Source organism: Acyrthosiphon pisum, chromosome A2, assembly GCF_005508785.2.
Source record: "Acyrthosiphon pisum isolate AL4f chromosome A2, pea_aphid_22Mar2018_4r6ur, whole genome shotgun sequence".
Taxonomy (NCBI): domain Eukaryota; kingdom Metazoa; phylum Arthropoda; class Insecta; order Hemiptera; family Aphididae; genus Acyrthosiphon; species Acyrthosiphon pisum.
Window position 1 is genome coordinate 41606200 of NC_042495.1, and position 22193 is coordinate 41628392.

The window sequence follows — 22193 nt, forward strand, 5'->3', positions numbered from 1 at the left end:
GATTCCAATATTTGTTTAGGCCTAGTATCGTATGTAAGAATACTGACGTTGATAATACTGAATCCATATTAAAGTGTCCATGTAAGCGTTACAGAACCAGTTTTACCAGTCAATCATGACACGTAATTTAGTAATTTCTATATTTGTCTTTGTGGGATACAATAACTTAAAAGTTGTACAAGTTATGCGCGTACCAACTATTATGAGAATATTTTTAGTTTTTATGATAGTATATAACTAATAAAATAAAAAACATAATTTTGTTTTTTTCTATACTAATACTGTCCTATAGAATTACGTATAATTGGATTAAAAAATATATAAATTTGAAAAATGTTTTCTAAGTTTGCTTGCTTTTAAATGAACCTATAATAATATTATAGCATTTGTAAACTTGAAATAGGTTTTGAAGTGCCTAATACGCATAAATACTTATGATGAGTTGATGTGTAGTACCTAAACATAATATTATATATAAATATAATGTAAAAAAATGTTTAGTAGGTACCTAAGTGATTTTTGAATAGATAAAATAAAAATGAATTTATTTTTTTCCATACATATATGGCATTAAATTATTTTAATCTTCATAATATATAATATTATTACAAAATATGAATGTAGGATTATATTTTTGATAAAGCGATATTGTCCTTATATAGAGTTACTAATAATACAATACATACATTTAATGTTACTTTTATGGAGATTTACGGTGTAAATACCTTTCGTTTACTACAACAGTAATTATATAAAAATATACTTCACCCCAAACCGTACACGTATACAGTTAGCTTAATACTACCATCAGTAAGACGTTTACGTTGGTATGGTATACTAGGGGTAAAGGGGGGACAGAGGCAGCTAAAGAATATTACGACGAGATGACTTTATCTATTAAAAAACAGTTTGCCTGACACATACATACACATATACACAAATGGTCTATACGCGTACACATAATGGCCTCCGAAATATTTCTTTTCATATTATATGTACAGTAACTGTATGATACTCCTCATGTACATCGCTCCACATTTCTCTCTTTGCATTGTACACGGTCACGAGCTCTCCGTTTACACGGCGTATTCATATTCAAATGTGGCGCATAACGAGCAATTAATAATTACCATTGCCGGGGTCAAACGCTCCTATATGTGTATGAATAGACGCTATTGTGCCACTGAGAACCACTGGTAAATATAAATGTATAAAAAATAATAATAATAATAATAAAAAAATACCATATTATCCTAAAACACTATGCACGCCCGCGCTGTCCACCCACTATATATATTACGGCTCAGCTATACAAACTCGCCAATGAATAATGAACCATGTGACTTTTGGAGACGACTATATAGGTACAATGACGAGCACACGGTACCTACATAATAATAATAATAATAATAATAATAATAATAATAATAATAATAATATATTATATATAGTATACGCACACATGTTATTATCTATACCTACATGAAAAGACCGCGAGTTTTTCACCGCGAACAATGCGACTCGAACAATATTTTATTCATTCGGTCGATATGATAAATAATGATATATACTTCGTATTCCTCTGAAAGCGAGCCACACATATTGTATACCCAACATGGTTGTTATATTATATACACACGTTTCCGACGGTTGTATGCAATATGATATAAAATACGTCATACGATGATGATCTATGCTGTACGGATTCGTTCTCCTCACCGGTGCAGGGCCAACGCAAGATCGGTGTATAGGTACACCGTGTGTGAGTGTGTGTTCTCCGGTCATGCCCCGTCTCCAATATACTACATATAGGTGTATATTAACAGTTCCACCACCGTGATATTATGCGTATATAATATTATTGCATTTGGAGCAGAAAGCTGTTTACGAAAAATTACTATTACTATCCGATGACGATAATAATATTATTATTATCAACGTTGTCCGACCTATCGGTCGCTCTCCGTGTATACACGGTGTATTATATGTACCTATACAAACCATCGTCGCAGCCGTATTATTTGTAACCGACCGGAGAGACAAAGAGCAGCTATCTGGCCCAAGTGCGCGCGGGTCACGCGTGACGGGCTTTGTGTTGTCGGACTATGTCGTCGTCGTCGTCGTCGTCGTTGCAGTCATCGCTGTACTCACAGTTGTAGTTGTAATCGTAATCATTACCGTGGTGGGGCCAGAACGATGTTAAGGTGTTGTATGTGTGTGCGTGTAGACCATCTCAATCCAAGTGAGAGAGGAAATAAAAAAATACCTACATATAACTTACAGAGTGAGAGAGAGGGAGAGAGGCGGACAGATACGCGTCTTGAGCAGTTTGTACGCCGTTAAAGTTAAACGGACCATTGTTTCGAGTGGCGTGTGCTCGCGCTAGTGTGTGTGTGTGTGTGTGTGTGTGTGTGTGTGTGTGTGTGTGTGTGTGTGTGTGTGTGTGTGTGTGTGTATTTGTGTCGTTGAACCAATTAAACCTTACGGAAAGGTTGAAAGAAAAATCTGCCCCATCAGTACTTACGAGCTATATCATAGAAGATATAGAACTGCAGAAAATGCTCGAGAAAACGTTAGGAGCCCCCAAGTCCGTGATAGACTGACTCAATAACACCCAACTGACTGCCGTGCTTAATACTTAATGCGTTATAAAGCGCTCATGTCGGCGTGGTAACCCAAAACCCGACGACAACACGCTTTAGGTGGATGAGCGGAGTATACCCGTCGTCATCGAAGGTCGTTGCCTCGGTGAGCAGTCGGTGGACATACCATACGCGTACATGCGTTTTGCGATCAACTCTCTCCGTTCGACATTCGCAATCGACGAAGCGGCGACGCCGACGACCTGCCGCGGCTATCTCCCGTGGAATCGTTGTTTCCACTCGAACGGTGACAAATTCGCCGCCACCGGCCGGGAAACGCGACACGACTCGACGGTGTGAAGAAGAATAGAAGAAAAAAATATATATAAACCTGTCGCTTAGAAAAGTCATTAGTCGCGTTTTTCGATCGAGAAGGGAAAACTGTGACGGTGGTGATGGCACGGCCGAGGAAATAAAATAATATAATGTATATGATTTTACAAATGCATATTATAATATTAAAATAAAGTTATACGAGCCACGCGGTATATTATATTATATATAGGTATAGACAATATTATAATATAATGAGAGAAACAAAACGACGTGAAAGAGCGCGTGGGAGTTGGGCTGCGCGCGTAGCAAGGTCACGCTGGTGACCCTGGCCGTGTTGGAAACCTGATGGCGGCGATGACGATGCCACCGTGTTCAAACGACCGGAGATCCGGCCACGGTTCGTTTCTCCGTCCTCGGCGTGTTTCGAAAGACAAACGAAATTGTTCCGCAGCGGCAGTCAGTGCCGCGTGTTACTATATACCACCACTACCACAACTATATAATATTATACCATAGAGTTTCGTACAAGACTCAAAACTGCGGCGGTGGCAGGTCGAAATGAGTGCGTCTGTTCTACACCAGTGCGGTGCGGGGCCACGCATGCGCGCGAAAAATCGCGTGTCGTCCGATCTCCCGCGACCAGTTTTAAAGTCTGTAGCGGGATACGGTAGTCACGACGTCGTCGGTGGCTTTGACAATATGGAAATTCCGTGTCGCGGCCGGGTGTTTTCGGTGCAATATTATAATATACTGACGCGTGGTATAGTCGCGGTGTAGTCGCGGTGTTGTCGCGGTGTTACACCGAGTGTAACGGGGTTATGCCGCCCGGCCAGGACGAGCCGGTCCGACGACGACCGCCGCTGGTAGTGCGTGCTGCCGCTTCTTCCCCTCTTCTCACCACCACCCCACCACGCCGCTCGGCTGCAGTATAAAAATCAAACAATGAAAACCAGATCGGCTTCATTTCGCTATTGTTTTCCCGCAGCCATCGTTTCTGTATTGTTGTTATTATTATTACTATTCAGGTCCGCTGCTCGACGAAATCGTACAAACACTGCGTAGAGCAATCCGGTACGATACTTCGCCAGTCTATATTTATATATATTATTATATTATATGGTCGGAAAAAAAAGCGCCATCGGTATTATAATATTATGTCGTCAAAACTCTTTTTTTTTTGGCCGGGTGACAGATCGCTAATGCCAAAGTCGCCGCTTTTACGATCTATTAAACTTTATCGAAAATAATATTATATGGAACGGCATTGAATGCTCGGGAGCACAATGGGAACTGTCATAAAAGAAATAAGAGAAATACACGGCCGCGGCAACGGGGAAGAAAGCCATCAGATTTATTGGCAGTGGCTGGTTTGAGGCGTGGCCAACTGCGGCCGCTTTGCGTGTAGCATCCAAGACCGACGGTCGTAACGCGCGCGCGACTGTGGCTCGCGAGCTTTACTCTGACCGTAAGACGGGACGTGTTCTGCGGGAAACGTGCGTTACATTATTGTGTATATAATATTGTATAAATAAACGACCGACTGCGTGTGGCGTGTGTCGCGTCGACTGAAGAGGAGGGAGGAAAAAAACTCGCTGAGAAATCGGCAAATCGCCTGAACATATAAATTATATTATTATAATACGCGCAATGATATTCGACTAATATAGCTGCTCCGGTATACCGTCCGTATACCGGGGTATAACCAAGCGTGTAACCTACCTATATAATATTATATACTGCTGCACGCATCTTTCAGTACTATTATTATTATTATCATCATCGGTAAACGTCTCCGCGGAACGTTTCGAACTGGGAATCTGAAAGAATTAAATTCACGCACGCGTATGGTAACGCGGCGGAATGTACGCTTCAGGTGTTGGGGGGGGGGCTGCGTGTGTACAAACGCGGCTTTTTTTTAAGAATGGTTGTTTATGGGCGAATCGTGACCCGCGACCGAACAATGGTCGTCCGCGCCACTCCGAGAAAATATTATGTTCATTCTATATATTGTACTTAATTAGTCCGCTTTTTAAAAATAAAACGACGACAGCGAGAAAAGGACCGATGCGTCGCGTTGAGTCTCACAAGGAAACTCTGATTGCAGAGGTGTTTCGAGAAGTGTGAACGGGTCGAAACGTCCATCTGGACGCTGGTCACGTTCGTCGCGACGGATTTTTCGACTGTATACCTCGGGACACGGGTGTGTATTATAACATTATACACGATACACTATATACGTCACGTACAACATACTACGTCGCTAACCGTATTAGATCTTCAAGAATAATTGTCGATCCAACCTATACGTCATCACCACGCAATAAAACATAAAAATCATATAATATTATTATCGTTGGGCAGGTGGTTGTTTGGAATTGACGACGGGTTCGAAGGTGCAGTTGTCGTTGGTCGCCAAGACGTTTTTGCGAAACGATAATGTAATACATTTATGTACAGCCCACGCAAGCAACCCGTTACAATAATATCGGCGGACTGGACGTGTTTAATATATTATTATATATTATATATAATGTACATCGTGTTTATAATAATACACAACGACGAAGAACTGTTGCGGCGACGGTGGTGTAATTACCTTTACGCGCTGAATTATTATTATTATTACTATTTACTATGCAATGGTCGTATTATATAAAATTATAATAATATCAAGTCTTGGCGTGCGTGTGTTTGTACTCTGTGAGTATTAAACGATTAGTAAAAATATAAGACACATACCGTGGCAGAGATATCGGCTCGAGATAATATATAGTAATAATAATAATAATAATATATTAATTGTGTGTGCATCGTATTGTTATTTCTAAAACAATCGTTGGGCAAATCGAGTGTGACGCTACTTCGGCGGACGATTAACTGATTTACCGTAACGACGCTATAATAATAATATGTACTGCGCTGCAGTGTTGTAAGTTCGATGACTATGGTTTTTGTGACGATCAGTTGTTCGACCCAGCTGTTTTAAGTATAGGCATGTTATATTAGGTACACAGCCACTCGTTATAACGCCAACATTTTAAACAGTCCTCTGCTTGTTGAAAGCGATTTCTCTTACGACCATTCCATGATATGGAAATATTCTTCAAATATAATAATATTATACGCATAACACCGATGACGTGTTATTGATAATATTCATCGGACTCATATTATAATATTATATAGTATTGTTAAGACTATGTTGTTTGACGATCGTCTAATTATGATCATAATATACTATACATGTACTGCATAGTGCATACTACCATATTATTATACTCGTTACGATAAACGTTGCGATTGTGTCAAAAACAAAATATATTAATGGTTCTCCCGCTGTGCATGAAAACATAATATTATTATGTTGGAGATGATCTGTATATTCTTGTAAAACTTCTCCGTCACATATACGACCATCGGTGTATCTTTGCCTACGTAAACTCTGAAATGTATAACACGCTTATACATTTTATGTAATAATAAAAAAAAAGGTTTTGTCGAGTCTCTTACTCTCATCGCACCGACGCCGATCGATTTACCATCATATTATAATTTAGGCTCTTCCTGAATATTATGGCAGGCGGATACCACTTTCGCACGGCTTTCTAAATTTCCCTACAATTTCCCTGCTCTTGCATTGCGCTCCGACGCACTACTTTAATAATCCTGGCTGGGTTTCATAAGTATTTCGTTTCAACGCCTCATTATTAGTGTTTGGTTTCCTATGTATATTATATTATACCTATGCGTGTCGATAACGGTATTAAAACAAAGCGGAATATCATTGTGTAAAATAATAATAATAATGATAAACAACTAAATGAATTGTGTTTTCGTATATTTTATTTTCAACTAAAAAGCACTGAGCATTTCTACCATTTCGCCCTGTAATGCGAGTCTGCGACGACTTCGCTCGCTTTCGTCATCGCCACACTACGCGCGTACACGTCACAACAATTATATATTTCAGTAGTATGATTAGCGAGTAATAACGATAATAATACATAATATTATAATGTATGATACAATCTATTATCACGATATATTCTACTGTAGTACGTCTGTACGATATTATTTCAAACACACCGTTATCCAAACGTCGTAACCCACGGTGTTGTACTGTTGTAGAATAATATTATTATTATAGATAGGTGGGTGGCAATAATATTATTACGGTATCTAGTTTTCTTTATCGCGGTCCGTAAGGGCCCCGCATATTACACATGAAACGTACATGACATTATATTATTATCGTTATTATAATATATTATAAAAAAAAAAAAACGAAAAATATACGAAAACAAAAAGCGCCAGCTGCACCGATTGTTCCGGTGTGCGTTACACGCGGTGTCATCTAACCAATTTCGTGCGAGTGGGTAAACACACAGGTGGAACCCGAGCCCCGATAACACCTGCACCAACATTAACAGAATAAGCTTCCAACACTGTTACAAAGTCGTCATGTACCTATAGCTATATTATAACGTTTCTGTTCGTTTACAACGCACATATTATACACGCCACCGTACGTATACGATATTATACGTTTTTATATTAATTTTTTTATGACGATTCTCATTTACGAAAAGAAAAAAATTATAATAATTTAATATGGACAATCCGTCCATCGCGTCTCGATTAACGACCGTTTTCTTTCTTTTTTTCCTTCGTACCCAGTAGTTCGAGCTTGCGTACACATTTTTACGTGGTATTTAAAATAATATGTACGCACGCGAATTTATTAAAAGCCGAGAGGGAAAAAAGCGCGTAGGAAGCATTGAATAGAAAAAAAAAATAATAAACGTTGTGGTATTCGCGCCTATCAACGGTCACGAACATTTATTATTCAAGAGATCGTTAAAAGTTAGAATGCCAACCCACCGCGACCCTCCTCCACTATAATAATAATAAGTCGGGTTAAGTTGTATTTATTTTTAGTATTTTTTTTTTTCCGAGAACGTTTAAAGGGGTGTTTTCTTTTGAAGAATATCATTAAATATGAATTCCTCAGATTTAGGTCGGTATGGGTATTCTATACAACATTCGAAAATGATTAAACATTGTCCTGGATTAGCTGTCTCATGTGCATTCATTGTAATGTCGGATATAATAATATAATTGTCAACATTTTTTTCCCTTCGTTGTTTTTCCAAACGAAGAATAATTATTGTGTAATTTGATGTCACATTTTGTTCGCGAAATAGTAGTGTTGAAGTTGAATATTTTATGAAGTCATTAATCATTATCAACACTAAACGAAATACAACAAACCAATCCTTCAATGTAGTGTTTTAATGTTTATGTGATTTATTAAATTATAAAAGGGTTTCTTTTTTTTCCCCGTACAACTAACTGTAAATGCAAATAATTATTTTTTTTAAATTAAACAATCGTCCTTGAACTGCTTGACACATTTGAGGTATGAAAAGAGGATAATATTTTTTAGTAGGTAAAAAAAGTTCAAATATTATAATCAAATTTTATATCTCGACTGACAGCCTAACTATATTCATAAATATAGGAACTACTCATATGTAAATAATATTATAGTATGGTATAAATTTGGTTGTCATTATTGTACGGGGTTGTATTTTAAATCAGATTACGGGTTATTTGAACAAATGAATAATGTATTTGTGTTTTATCTTTCGTTTCCAAGACAATTTCTATATTTTATCAAATTCCCATAAAGCCCGAAAACACCGTGTAATAATAATAGGTATACCAGATACTGAGGTACATATACCTGTATAGTATTTACGGCACACGCAGGGGAAATAAATTCATCGTGCACTTCCGTCCATATTATATATTTATATATACCTACATAGTATTGACATTATATATTGACCGACCGGATGTTATGTTAAAAACACAATGTTATATTATTATGTTGAATAACGAATGTTCACTTTGTATGATTGGTAGTTAAAACATTATTACGTGTTTATACGAGAATAATAACTAAAACGCCGAAAACAGGCGCACATCATTGTATCGCGTGTAATCGTATATTATAATAATATTATTATTATTGCAGCGTTGCAGCTCGGAGCTAAAAATCGATATCGATTGTGAAGCACGAGATCGAACCACGTATCAGGCAAACATATATTATACGTATTTTGTGGAATAAAGTAAAATTATATTCATGTATGCATATTATAATATAGCAGTGGGTACGATATTGATAAAATGGCGCGTAATATATTATTACTTATATGTTTCTTGAGGCGCACTGCGTTTATGTTGTACGACCGACATAAATGGATTTTCAGCTGTCAGGTCGTTCACTCTACAGTTTCTACGTAAAAATAATCTTTAAACGTCAAACCTGTCAAACCGTTTTTTCTAACTTATGACACTCAGTCAATATTATTGTAGAGTTTTGAAAAATAACGTTTGTACATAACTTCAAGTTCTAACCTATAAATATTATATGTTCCGCATTTTAAAGTTACAGAACAATTATTACTTGCGTCACATGTTTGCTCGAAAAAATAAGTTTTTGTTACTATTATCTGTTTTGTGGTTCTCACTTCTGTTTAAAACCATTTTCGTATGACACTACCAAAGACAATTAATCAAATAATCTTATTTTTACCTTTTTTTTACAAACATTTAGTGTATTTTGATTAAAACATATTGAACAATAGTATAACGATAAGTGTATATTATTGAGAGGTACCTACCTACACTGCTGCCAAGGCGTGCCGATGTCGTATAATGTGGAGGAATAAATTGCTTTCAAAAAGGCAAAAATCGACAGACAACATCACGCGAGCACCGCGATCGGTTCGCGAATTATTGTTTCACAACCTAGGCGGAGGTTTATTTACTTTTCTCGCGGGATCATCCAAACTAGCGACGCGTTTTGGCACGAGACCAATCAGACAATCGCCGGTGTATTAACCACTGCGGCGGCGGCGGCGGCGGTGGAAGCAGCGGCTGTTTTTTTTCCCGCGAAGACGACACGACCATATTTTTTTTTTATTATATTAATATCATAATAATAATATATATTCCCATTTTTTTTAAAAAAAAAGAAATTTTTGTCGTCGCTTGCGTACATATTATACTCGAACCGTCTTTCTATTATATATATATATACGTAAGAACGTGCCAACATATAATAATATACCTAATCTATAGATATACGTATGTAGATATATATATAGATATGGTAGCGCTACGTCCTAGTTTTTTTACTCGCGAATTTGCATATTTCATATACATATATTTTATAACATAACAGTCGTGTTCGGCTGTATCATACTCTTTTCTTCGTAAAAACAATTTCAGGAGAGCCATTTTTTTGGATTCAACCGTCGAATAGATGTTTATGAATATTGTCGATGATTATATAATAAAGCATACCGTATATTGTACATGTATACATGAATATACGGTATAGCACAGACACTGAATAAAAATATAATCAATATTATGTGTTCGTAAAATTTGATTGCGCATGACGAATAGAAAATAATAGGACTATAATATGAGTGCCATTATTGGCCTGCTATATTTCGCCCGTTCTTCGTCTTGCGTTTTTTGTGCCGGTGATGTCGATGTCACTGCATTTATTCCTGGTTTCGGTTAAAAAATGTTACCTATGAGTACACAGAGAATTACAATTAAGTGGTTACTGCAGGACGTTACTATAGAATATGGATTAGTAACTGCAACTGAAAGTTATAATTTTTAAGCACCCGTTTTCGTCCGTCGTTCTGGTATAGCAATATAGTGCAAACTTTATAAACTTTACAAGAACTTTACTCTGACACCCTCACTGTGTCCGAGTATATTTGTTGTGATAAAAGGTCGCTCGTGGGAGAGAAAAATGTCTATACCTATAACGTTTTCTCTTGCGTCAACACATATCGTACATGACGTTGTATGACCGCTGAATCTTTTCGACAATAATATATTATGAATAGGTATAATACTGCATAATGATATACCTAGGTACTATCAACTGTACATAATATTATAATATACTGTGGTGTGTATCTATAGGTATACATTGCACGTGGCGTTAGAAAAATAATATTCTGTCGATTAAACGAACCAACTACAGTATTTTATTTTCAAAAATGTCTCGCGTACATAATATAACTACTGGGGTACTATGTATAAAACAGTGAAGCGTAGGTTGATCGTATTAAATATGCATGATAATATTATACTAATAGGTATGTAATAATAATTAATACACAATTCAAACGCACGAAATCACATTGCGTCAATTTCGTTTTGTGGAACGCCATATTCGATATTTTAAATCAATGCTTTCCGACAAGGTATATAATATTATTATGATTATATGCATTTTTACTAACGAACGGCTTCTGAACGTAATTATATTATATTCGGCAACCGTGTGCATAAACGTCAAATAGTGATAAACGTTTGGAAAACTATTAAAACCTCGTTAGTCGTTATAATGATCAAAAGTTTCACGCTCCACATCAAACCTACGTGGATCAATAAATCAATTCGATGATTAGACGTGCTATAGTCATAATATATTCAACGGAGGTACTTATCATATCGAAATAATTATGATAAGGATAAAACTAGTTAAGAGTTAGGTAAGTAATACATTTCACACAAAATATTATATTAAAAAGTCCTCATTGTACCTATATTATTGATTGAAACGTACTACACTACTACATATACATTATAACATATTTAATAACTCTTAATCATTATAATAAACTTGTATTAAGGATTAACCTATTTTTTTGGCATACGAAAAGTTTTTTTATATTTTAATAAACCTTTCACTGAAATAATAAAAAATTCAAAAAAAAAAATTTGACTATTATTTGATAAAATATTCACGAACCATATTGTTTATTTTATCTTCCGTGGTAATAACTAATAACATTGTTTTAATCATATTTCAATTTTATTTTATAGAAACTATACGGCGTAATTATTTAATTAGGTATCAAATTATTTATTTACTAGAATGATAACAATAACATAAAACCAATATAATTCTTCACTCCATAGTTCATCGTGAAAAATGTTAAGCTATAGTAAAATATGTAATATATTTATTGGCTATTTAAGTGATGTTTTACTTTCCAAAATAACTCAATTTCTATTACAAGGACGTATCAAATATTTGCTATACAAATTGAGTTAACAGATTCATTTTTCATATACTCGTACCTATACATCTACATCAGACAGTCAAATTTAGGGGTGATACATCTTGCCCCTCCAAAATCTAAAAAAATATGTGTAAGTCCGTATTACTGCTTGTGCTTATGTAAGCTCATTGTTAGAATATTATATAAGATACTGTAAATTGTAACTTTAGGAAATACATTTTTTTTCAATTTTTTTATTATTACATATTAAAGAAACACAACTCAGGATTTATATGACCGTAAGATGTTGATATGTCTACATAATTTCTGAAACATTTTTAGCACAGTTACTGCTTTTGATTCTCCTGTTCAGCGGTGAAAGGGTTATGATAAACAAAAAAACTGTACCCAACACCATTTAATTTAAAATATTTCTGAACCACGTTGGGCTCCATAGTTATTATGTAAGCAATTATTATTTTAAAACCTAATCAATATTGTTGTGTGTAAATATTTGACACAACTGTGAGATTAATATCTTAACTGTATGCGTGACGGACAAAAATGATAATAATATGATGTCAGATGTATTATATGCTATCATATAACTTACAGATCACTGCAGTATTATCAGACTATTATTATAAAAAGCGTTGGGCGTCATGACCTTTAGTCCGTATAGAATCGTCGTCGTAAATATTATGGCGTATTGTTGTACAAATAATAATGTACAATATACGTTAAAAAGATAATATAGAAATTGCCAATCGGTAACGATTTCGTCGGAAACGTTGTAACTAAATCAATTTCTATGAAAACACGAAAACGCAATTATTCGTTATGGACAATTATTATATTATATTATACCATATAAGTATAATATAATATTTTATTTATACATATTACATATATACTATATAAAATAATATGACCCGTGATCGTTTTTCATAGGCATTTCCATTTCCGGTCGAACGTTTCCGTATTAAGAGTTACGCGATATGTATATATATATAAATTATATTATAGTATATATTTTATAAAATGTCATAATATATAATGTGTGTTTGATATTTTTGTTTATATTTTTTCCTTATACACGATATTATAATATATTATACCGCTTCCGTGCGGTCGCTTCCACAGTTGCACTATATTATACTGTGCTACTACTGCTATATAAATTGCTACTGCTGCTTTTTCTGTTGCTATATTTATATCGTGTCGATATAGTTTACTCACCGTTATCCATTAAAACGAAAGACCCATTGCGTTCAAAATTTCAAATCGAGGGCGATTCGTGTTTTATTTTTCCCCTCTGGTCCGCAGTTGGCTTTTGAATTTTTTCGTTGCAAACAACACAACAACAATGTCTGTTAAATCGACCGAACTAAACTGATAAAATACTATATTATATACGCGCGTATACATATAGGTACACTGTATTATATTATAATATTATACGTAGGCATGGTAGGTATATAATAGCAAGTATACGTTTTTATATACATTTATTATTTATACTGCGCCACTTTAGCACCATTATTGTTTAGTATACCTATCGCCAACAAGGTTCATGGTTTAATAATTAACATTTTTTTTTCCATATCAAAAGAATCTTGTTATTTGTGACGATAAAATAACAATAAGGTCGTATTGTATATCTGTACTCGTATAATATAATAATAATAACTAAATAAAGTATAACGCTCCAAGCTAGTTTCGATAAGAAACTATATACCCGATTTTAAGACGTGCAATACCTAAGTGAGGGAGTTGAGAATGGAATATCTCGGGTTATCATAATAATATAATAGGTATAATATACATATTAAATACGTCCTGGAGATAGTGTCGCCGGCGGTGGTGTTTTCCGGAAGTTAGTAAAATATTATAATGCCGGTATAAGTGTATAACAGTACGTATTTAGCAGTGGCCATGGACGTATATGCAGCAAGTTCTCTCCCCTATCCCGTTCAAGAGCGAAAAAAAACTGTCTTGATAATATATTTTGACTCTTTGATTCTTTAACCATCCAGATAGTTGTACTCAGCAGTAATAACTATTTACAGCCATAATACTATAATTAATTGATTTACGTAGCGTACAACAGTCGTCGCGTGGCCGCACAATTTGGCGACGAAAGTGATCGACAAAAATATGTTCAATTACCGTTTAAAGTTTAAACGTTGGTAGTTAATAATTAATATATTATATTACTTACTTATAGAAAGAAACTGTGTGTAAGTGATATACTAGTCCTGCACAACGTACCAGCCACCATCACGGCGTGGGTATGAATTTTAAAACTAAAATTAAAAATGTTTAATGACCGCGTTATTGAAAAAAAAAAGTAGATCATGCTTGGTGGTGAATCACTCTGTACACTATCGCATTATACATATTTTGTATAGTCAAACAATTAAACGGCGTAGTGTCTCGAATCGTCGTCGTTCGCCGAGTTGGCAAAAACGATTTTGTAGACGACCCGCCGCCGCTGTATATACATATAACGCGATAATAAATACGTTTTTAATGTCCAGTAGCAGTGGCGACGTGTAAGTCACCGTCCCCGCCCCCTCCCGGGTGAGTTGTATGTATAATATTGTTACCACGTGTGTGCAGCATTTATTACACACAACTATAATATATTATAATAATATAATAATGAATATGTGTACCTGCTCAGCTATACAGTATAATAATAATAATAGTAATAATATTATATGAGTAGATGAACCGGCCCGTCGTCGTCGTCGTCGGCGAATGGCTACTGTTTGATAATCTTTTCTTTCTTTCTTTTTTATTTATTTATTTTTTTCGATCTCGTCCTCCCCGTCTTCGTTTAAAAATCGCTTAAGCCGCGCGTCGTTAAAACCTGTTTTATTATTATTACAGTAATTTTTTTTTTAATCGCTCGTTCCGCGATTCCACGTGTAATTACACGCGTCTAGTTTATATTGATACTCTCGCGGCGGCAATATAGGAACGTGGCTGCTAATGACGCCAAATGGCGTAGCCCCGCCGCCACCCGCGTAATTTGCCCGACTTAATTACACCTGTATATACTCGGGTAGTCGTATATGTGGTGTATTGTACTTACATATTATATTATTGTGCTTGCGTGTCGCACGTTAACCGTTTTCGTCCAACAAAATAATGTGTGCGCGACTAAAACGGTAAAATAAGTACCTTATAATATTTCTGTTGTATAGACGTTGAGGTTTCCATTCCGAATTATTATTATTCAGTCACAAACAAAATACCGTTCAAATGATACGCGTGTATAATATTATTATATTATTCTGTACTTTAATGACGTATGCTAAATTAGTACGTAGGTATAATAAAACACGAACAATAACACTATTTTAACACACGCACATGAATTCTTGATATTATATTATATTATATTGCTCTAGTATTTAAAAGTATCTTTTTACGTGGCAGTGAGAACAATAACAACAACCCCCAGAGTACATATATGAGCCACGTTATAGTTTCGATCAACGATGATCGATGATTTGGTATTTTCGTGTATAAACATTTAAATTTTAAATTAAAAATCATTGTGCGCGATCATAATTCACGAGCACCTCAGTTGATAATTCAATAACAAATTCCAAACTAATATATTATGTGAATATTCAGTACTAGTTTTTCTGCAATTCGAAATGAACGCTGAACAGCTGTGTCAACTTCTGTCTTTGAAATAGCACATAACTATTTCAAAACTGTTTTGTATATTAAATGCGCAGTACCAATGATATGCGATATCCGTAAAAACATTTAAATTCTTAATTTAATTCATATTGTATACTTTAATCAATTAATTTTACAAAACCGATTGGTGATTATAATATTATCGTTCGTTGTTTACTTGCTAACTTTTTACTGACATAACCGGGCTTAGTGCGTTGTCGTTGTTGGGCACCTAAAGATAAATTAAAATGGACCCACATGTCTATAGGCACGTTAAGATAATTAGGTACATATATACTTTTGAGTATACTTTATGACGCGAATGACGATGTTTATTAATTTATCATGTTTTAAGCGTAAATAACAGTTGTACAATATGAAATGGCCATTATATAAATATTATTAATTAACTTTATATTAACGATTAATACGAAATTCGTATTTGAATACGTAAATTCGTTTATACAATATTGTTTATGTTTTATTAAAATTCAATGCGATTGTATAACACACCACGAAGCCATAATAATAATATATAATAAAATAACACTATAAAGCCGGGTTCTCACTACACTGTGGTGTCGTGTAGGGTTGAGTATGTTATATTCAACTTGTAGGAAACGTGTTACCAACATTTTATTAACTATGTATCGAATGTCATAATATACGGAGCACGACAAGACCCGACATGGTGCACTGGGGACCATACTTTAGAGTCTAAAGTTTAGACGTTTCATTTCTAAAAGACCCTTAAGACCTTAAACCATTAACCACGATCGTGGTTTAAATGAGGAGTCAAAGACAGCGACCAAGACCGGTAATTGTTGCACCGCTGGAATCGTCCTGCTTAACTGACATTTTCTTTGCGACCACGTGTATGTAGCAGGTTAAAAATCCGTAAACTTCGTCTTCAAAATCGGTATCGACTGTAATCGTGATAATATAGTAATACTCATTCGGGATGTCCGTCTATCTCTGTATAATAACATCGTGTTATTTTATATCCCGACTCCCGTGTGGGTATATTATATTAGTATATAACATTTCGAATTTGCGGATTCCACACACGGATATTGTGTCCAACAAGAATCGGTTATTGTTTTTTTTTTTTATAACCGCTCCGATGCAAATTAATATATTGATAATTATTTGCACATATCACGGTGGTTGTTCATAATTCCTATCGGTTGTTCGTGACACTCATAGTAATATTGTTCATATGGCGAGCACAGGCCAATCGATAATACTATTATTGATAGATTGCTAAGAATTCGTCTGCAATACACTAATAATAAATATTATATATGTGGCCATATGGGTACGCACAATTCGAGCATAATTTTTATATCTAATAATTTTGTATTATTTTATATCATTATAATATGTACAATATGTACCCCATCTATTTTTAATCGAAGACGCCGCCCGCTCGTTTCTCGGCGCGGTACGTGTCTAACCGACGAGCAAATATACATTTCCGGTATACGCCTCGCAGCATCGTCAGGAAATCGAATTCAACACGTAGTCTGTATGCTCGCGGTTTCCGGTTACCGACGTTTTCCGACGCGCTCACACTCCCACCCGCTATATATATATATATACAACCCCGTGTATACATATGTATATACGTGTGCTATATTATGGCCGTGTTGTACGAATAATAATAAAAAACTCAGCACACGTGCATTGCGTCGTCGAAACGATTCTCAGCGTATGTAGTATATCTGCGAAAACGCGGTGTACGATTTCGTTTTTAAAAGGCGACATTTCGCACAAAAACTCGTAATTCGATCGCGGGACAGAAAAAACAACGCTCATCCCGCGTATGTACCGCACACAACACGAAAACCGTACGTGTGAAAAAAAATATATTCTATTATACCTACGTTAAAATAATATAACTGTCATAATGTGTGCGAACGACTGCATATATATAGGAATTATTTTATGACATAAAATTATATATATTTTGATCGGCGAAATACTTAGGCCGTTGCAGGGGGCTGTCCGAATTATAATCATTATAACAATATTATAATTTTACGCAGAAAAACGAATAAAACGCCAACCTCTGCAGTCGTCGCGGCAGTTGATTGCACTGAATATATTTTATTACTATAAGCGCGCGTTGTGGTGGGTTGTTCGTCGTCGAAACGCAACAAAATACAAAATACTATAATAATCACTGAGAAGTTATTACAATATATTATTATTATTCCGCAGCAGCAGCACCTCTATATCATAATATTATATAATATTATATCATAGGTACTCGTTACCCGCGCGCGCGCCGACAGATTTACCGATCTCACGCTGGTTAATGATCGCACAATCGACCGCGTTGTATCTGCTAACGTATGTACAAACCAATGACGCACAATAAAATATACCATATTATTATTATTATTATTATCGTGTATGTATAGTGTGCACAGTGTACAACAACTGGTGCAGTACAATACACCAACACTGCCACGGCGCAGTCACAATTATATATTAATGCGTGAGATTGTCGTAATATTATTATATATTATAAATTATAAATCGCTCGCGTCGTCGAGCCATTATAATATGGCTGGGTACTACATTTTATATTATATCGTTATCATTATTCATTATTATTATTATCATTATTTTGTATAACGAACCCTGGGGCTGAGCGCGCGTGGTTGCGTTTTCGAATGTATAATGTATAAAGTCGCCCCAGCATATCGCATACACACTGCAGAAGTTGTAACAATTTATATATTTTTTATATATACCATTATTACATTTATACCTACCGGTAAGTTGCTGTTTGTTGTGTTTTTGAAACAATCGTTGAAGGTTCAACGCGGACTATACGTCATTTTGAATATATTATGTATACGACATAAGACTCCTTTCCCGTCAAATGCTGCTTACAGAGTCACAGTCGGAGTGGTTGGCCATCTCGATTCTTGTATTAACCTACTCCTATATGTAGGTATAATATATAATATATATTATACAATTGTATTGGTGAATATCGATACGCAAAGAGACTCAAATCACTGAAAATAATATGGTTGTCAATAATGTTGATTATAATATTTGTAACCGCGCGTTATACAGAGTTATCGCGTTATGGAAAAATGGTTGTGCCCGTGTCACCTGTTATATTATAATATTAAAATACAATATATGTTGCTAAACTCGTATACACATATTATTATTGTGTTTAACAATATTAAATTATGTTTTGCGTTTATAAGTTTCCAAAAAAAATACATTTCCGATCTCCCCCTACTGCAGGCGGAAAACCATCAAAAGAATTACTTGTTATCGGACCAAAAACAAGGTGTATCTGATATTAACTAGGCCAGTAAGCTTTTGTATTTGAAATTTACATTTACAACTTGACGCGAATCACTCGACCATCGTGCGAAACTTTGACGAAATATTTCATTAGAATCTATTCTATAAAGCGGTCGCGGCGATGTGATTTATTTTAACGACAATACAACTTTCTTTGGGGGATGGCAGTCCAAAAATCGTCCAAATTTCGTGAGCCCGATATTCGTTGCCGATGCGTATAAATGGAATAAAATATCATCATAAAAATATCATATTTCCGTGATGACTTAACTGCAATGATTCGCGTTTTTACGCATCGTACGCAATAATATAGGCATCGTTCGCAATAATAATAATGTATAAATTATTTAGGTAGGCCGGCACCAACGCTACGACGTTTAGGTCATCGCTGACAATATTATACTGCCGCGCGGTGTTCACCGGAACGAAGTTAGAATTTTACGAATTTCGTTGCATAACAATATTTATGTTTCGTTTTCACTCCGTTCGTTTTCGCAGTACAGTTTATATTTTGTACTGTTGCGCACGGCGACTAGGACGGTCAAGGTTGTTTAATTAAACGGACGACAAGCGGTTAACCACAGAACGCAATGCAAGGCTGTGAATTGCACGGGCGCGCACACGCACACGTCGCGTTTTGAATGGTAATAACTAATAAGTAATCGTAATTTTTAAATAATATTATGTTCAAACGACTTTTTCCGTTCCGCATCGCATAATATCATGATACACGCGCTCATATATTATTGGGTTTATAAAAATAATAACTTTATTATCATTATTGGTACCTATACTACGGCGGTGTAGTGCCCATGATCGGTGTATTATACATTATATTATGTACCTTATATCACCTATAATGATGATAATAATATTCTATTATGCTGCAGCGGATGTTTTAAGTGTTTATGACTTATTATGTATCGTAATAACAATGTGCAATATGCATATACCTAGACGTACCTAATGTACACTATTATTGTCGCATTCGCGTTTTCATAATTATTAAATATTTATATTTTTTCACCGGGTAACGGAGGTTTAAGTGTGCCGTGTGAGTACGTTGCGGCATATTATAATACACTGAACAAGGCTATTCACCGAGAATACTCGCCTCGTTTTATCCTTTAATAATGAATTTTTTCAATTCCAATTTAAGTAGGTACACTTAAAGGTCACATATTTTAGGTACATAGATTTTTTATACCATTTAAGGATTATCCGGTAGTGTTTCACACTTCTTTTTTTATGAAATGAGAATCTCCTGTTTTCACTGCAAATTATTATTTTGAACATTATGAATCTAAACATGAACGAATAGTTTCTGACTAAGTTTGTGGACTAAGAGTCTAAAAAAATTAATTTACTAAATCATAAATGTAAAGGTTTTGCATCAGTTATACAATATATGTAATGTTTAGTTATTTAACTCACGTAATTTAACAAATTATACAATAATTTTAATAAATCTATATTATTCTATGTCAATTAATATAATTTTTAAATCACCATACCCCACATATCATCTAAAAATTATCGGGTGGAATATAATATCATAATCCTTAATAGGTACTTCAAGTTTACTCAAGACAACTTTTGTTCGCATTCCAATTTATATACATTAATATTTTCAAAAAATAAATCTTTTCTGGACAATTGAAGAACATTGGGAGGTTCATATTTCATAGAAAATTAAATTCATTTAACTGCGTCAAGTATTTGAATAGAATATGGTTCTTTGGCTATACTTAAAAATGTCAAATATCAGAATTCACATCAAATAAAAAAATTGGGAGTGTCTGCTCGTATGTCGCTGTAAATCACGTTGTAGGTATATAATATTACATAATAATATGCAGCCGTGTACCTATTTATTTATTATATACTATACGATTATTATTATTATTATATACTTATTATCTACATATTTATTATATACTATACGATATTATGTATTGTATATAATAAATATGTACCTACCTACGAAAAAAACAACTACAGCAACAACACTTACGCACGTGATATACCTACGTGGTATAATAGGTAATATAATAATATATAGGAATATGGACTGATTTGAGTTTTTTGTTTCTATTTTCTTCCTTTTAATTATTTCCATCACTTATAATATTTGCATAAACCTATATTATTATAAATTACAATATAATATCATGGGACACGTATGTTTTCCATTGACGCCAGCGAGTAGTTTCCCGGTCGCTGCGCCGTGTTTGATGCTTGTTTCGATAAAAATTTGTTTTAGGTGTCAATTTCATTAACGACATGACGTCTACAGAGTAAATTATCGAATATTGGTATCACTGGCGACGTTCGGCCTTGGCGATTATTCATCACCGATAGTTTTTTTAATATCAAGACCAACCGAATCGGATATCCGTAGAATAAAATGTATCAATTGTATGTAATATATGTGTACTGCAAGCATAATAATATCATATGGGGTACACTAAGCACAAAGCCATATGAGTCCTATCTACAGCACCATACTTTCCTCGAAATCTACCGACTATACTTACATATTATTACTAGTAATTGTTTTATAAACACATCTAGATAATAATAATATTATGTAAATACGTACGGTTCATTTACGTCATCGCCTGGTCTCCATAATTTGGCTCGATTTTCTTTTCTTTTTTTTTTTCGTTTCTTCATTAACAAATTTAAAAAAAACATACAGATATGAGATAACAGAATATCACTTGGTACTTTGTTAATACAACAATATTATAGATGTTTGTTCGATGCATATTTAAACTTCTATATTTTGGTGAGTGACATGAACTTAAGTAGTCTGTTATCGGCATCACATTCCGGTTTGGTAAATTTCCGTCGTTGATAAAATATATTTTTGGCAATAAAATATACTGGTTAGCAGAATAAAATGATGATCATAATTTGAATCCACACAGAAATATAGTTTCTAAAAAGAGACTACTGAATGTAACTGTAATCAAAAGTCGGGTATTTTATTTTTTTATAATCACAAACAGTACGTTCCATTATACTTTTCGTCATTGTCGTATAAAACGACATCGTACCTTTTATCTGAACGCTATTTTAATTAAAATAATTTAGTTCCTCGTATCTACGCGAAATAAAAAAAAAAAAA

At 34.7% G+C, this 22193-nt stretch overlaps 1 long non-coding RNA gene across 3 annotated transcripts in view; it reads left to right on the top strand.

Moving 5' to 3' along the window:
• Positions 1 to 22193, top strand: part of LOC107882420 — a 77820-nt gene that overhangs the window by 11759 nt on the left and 43868 nt on the right. The window lies entirely within an intron of this gene.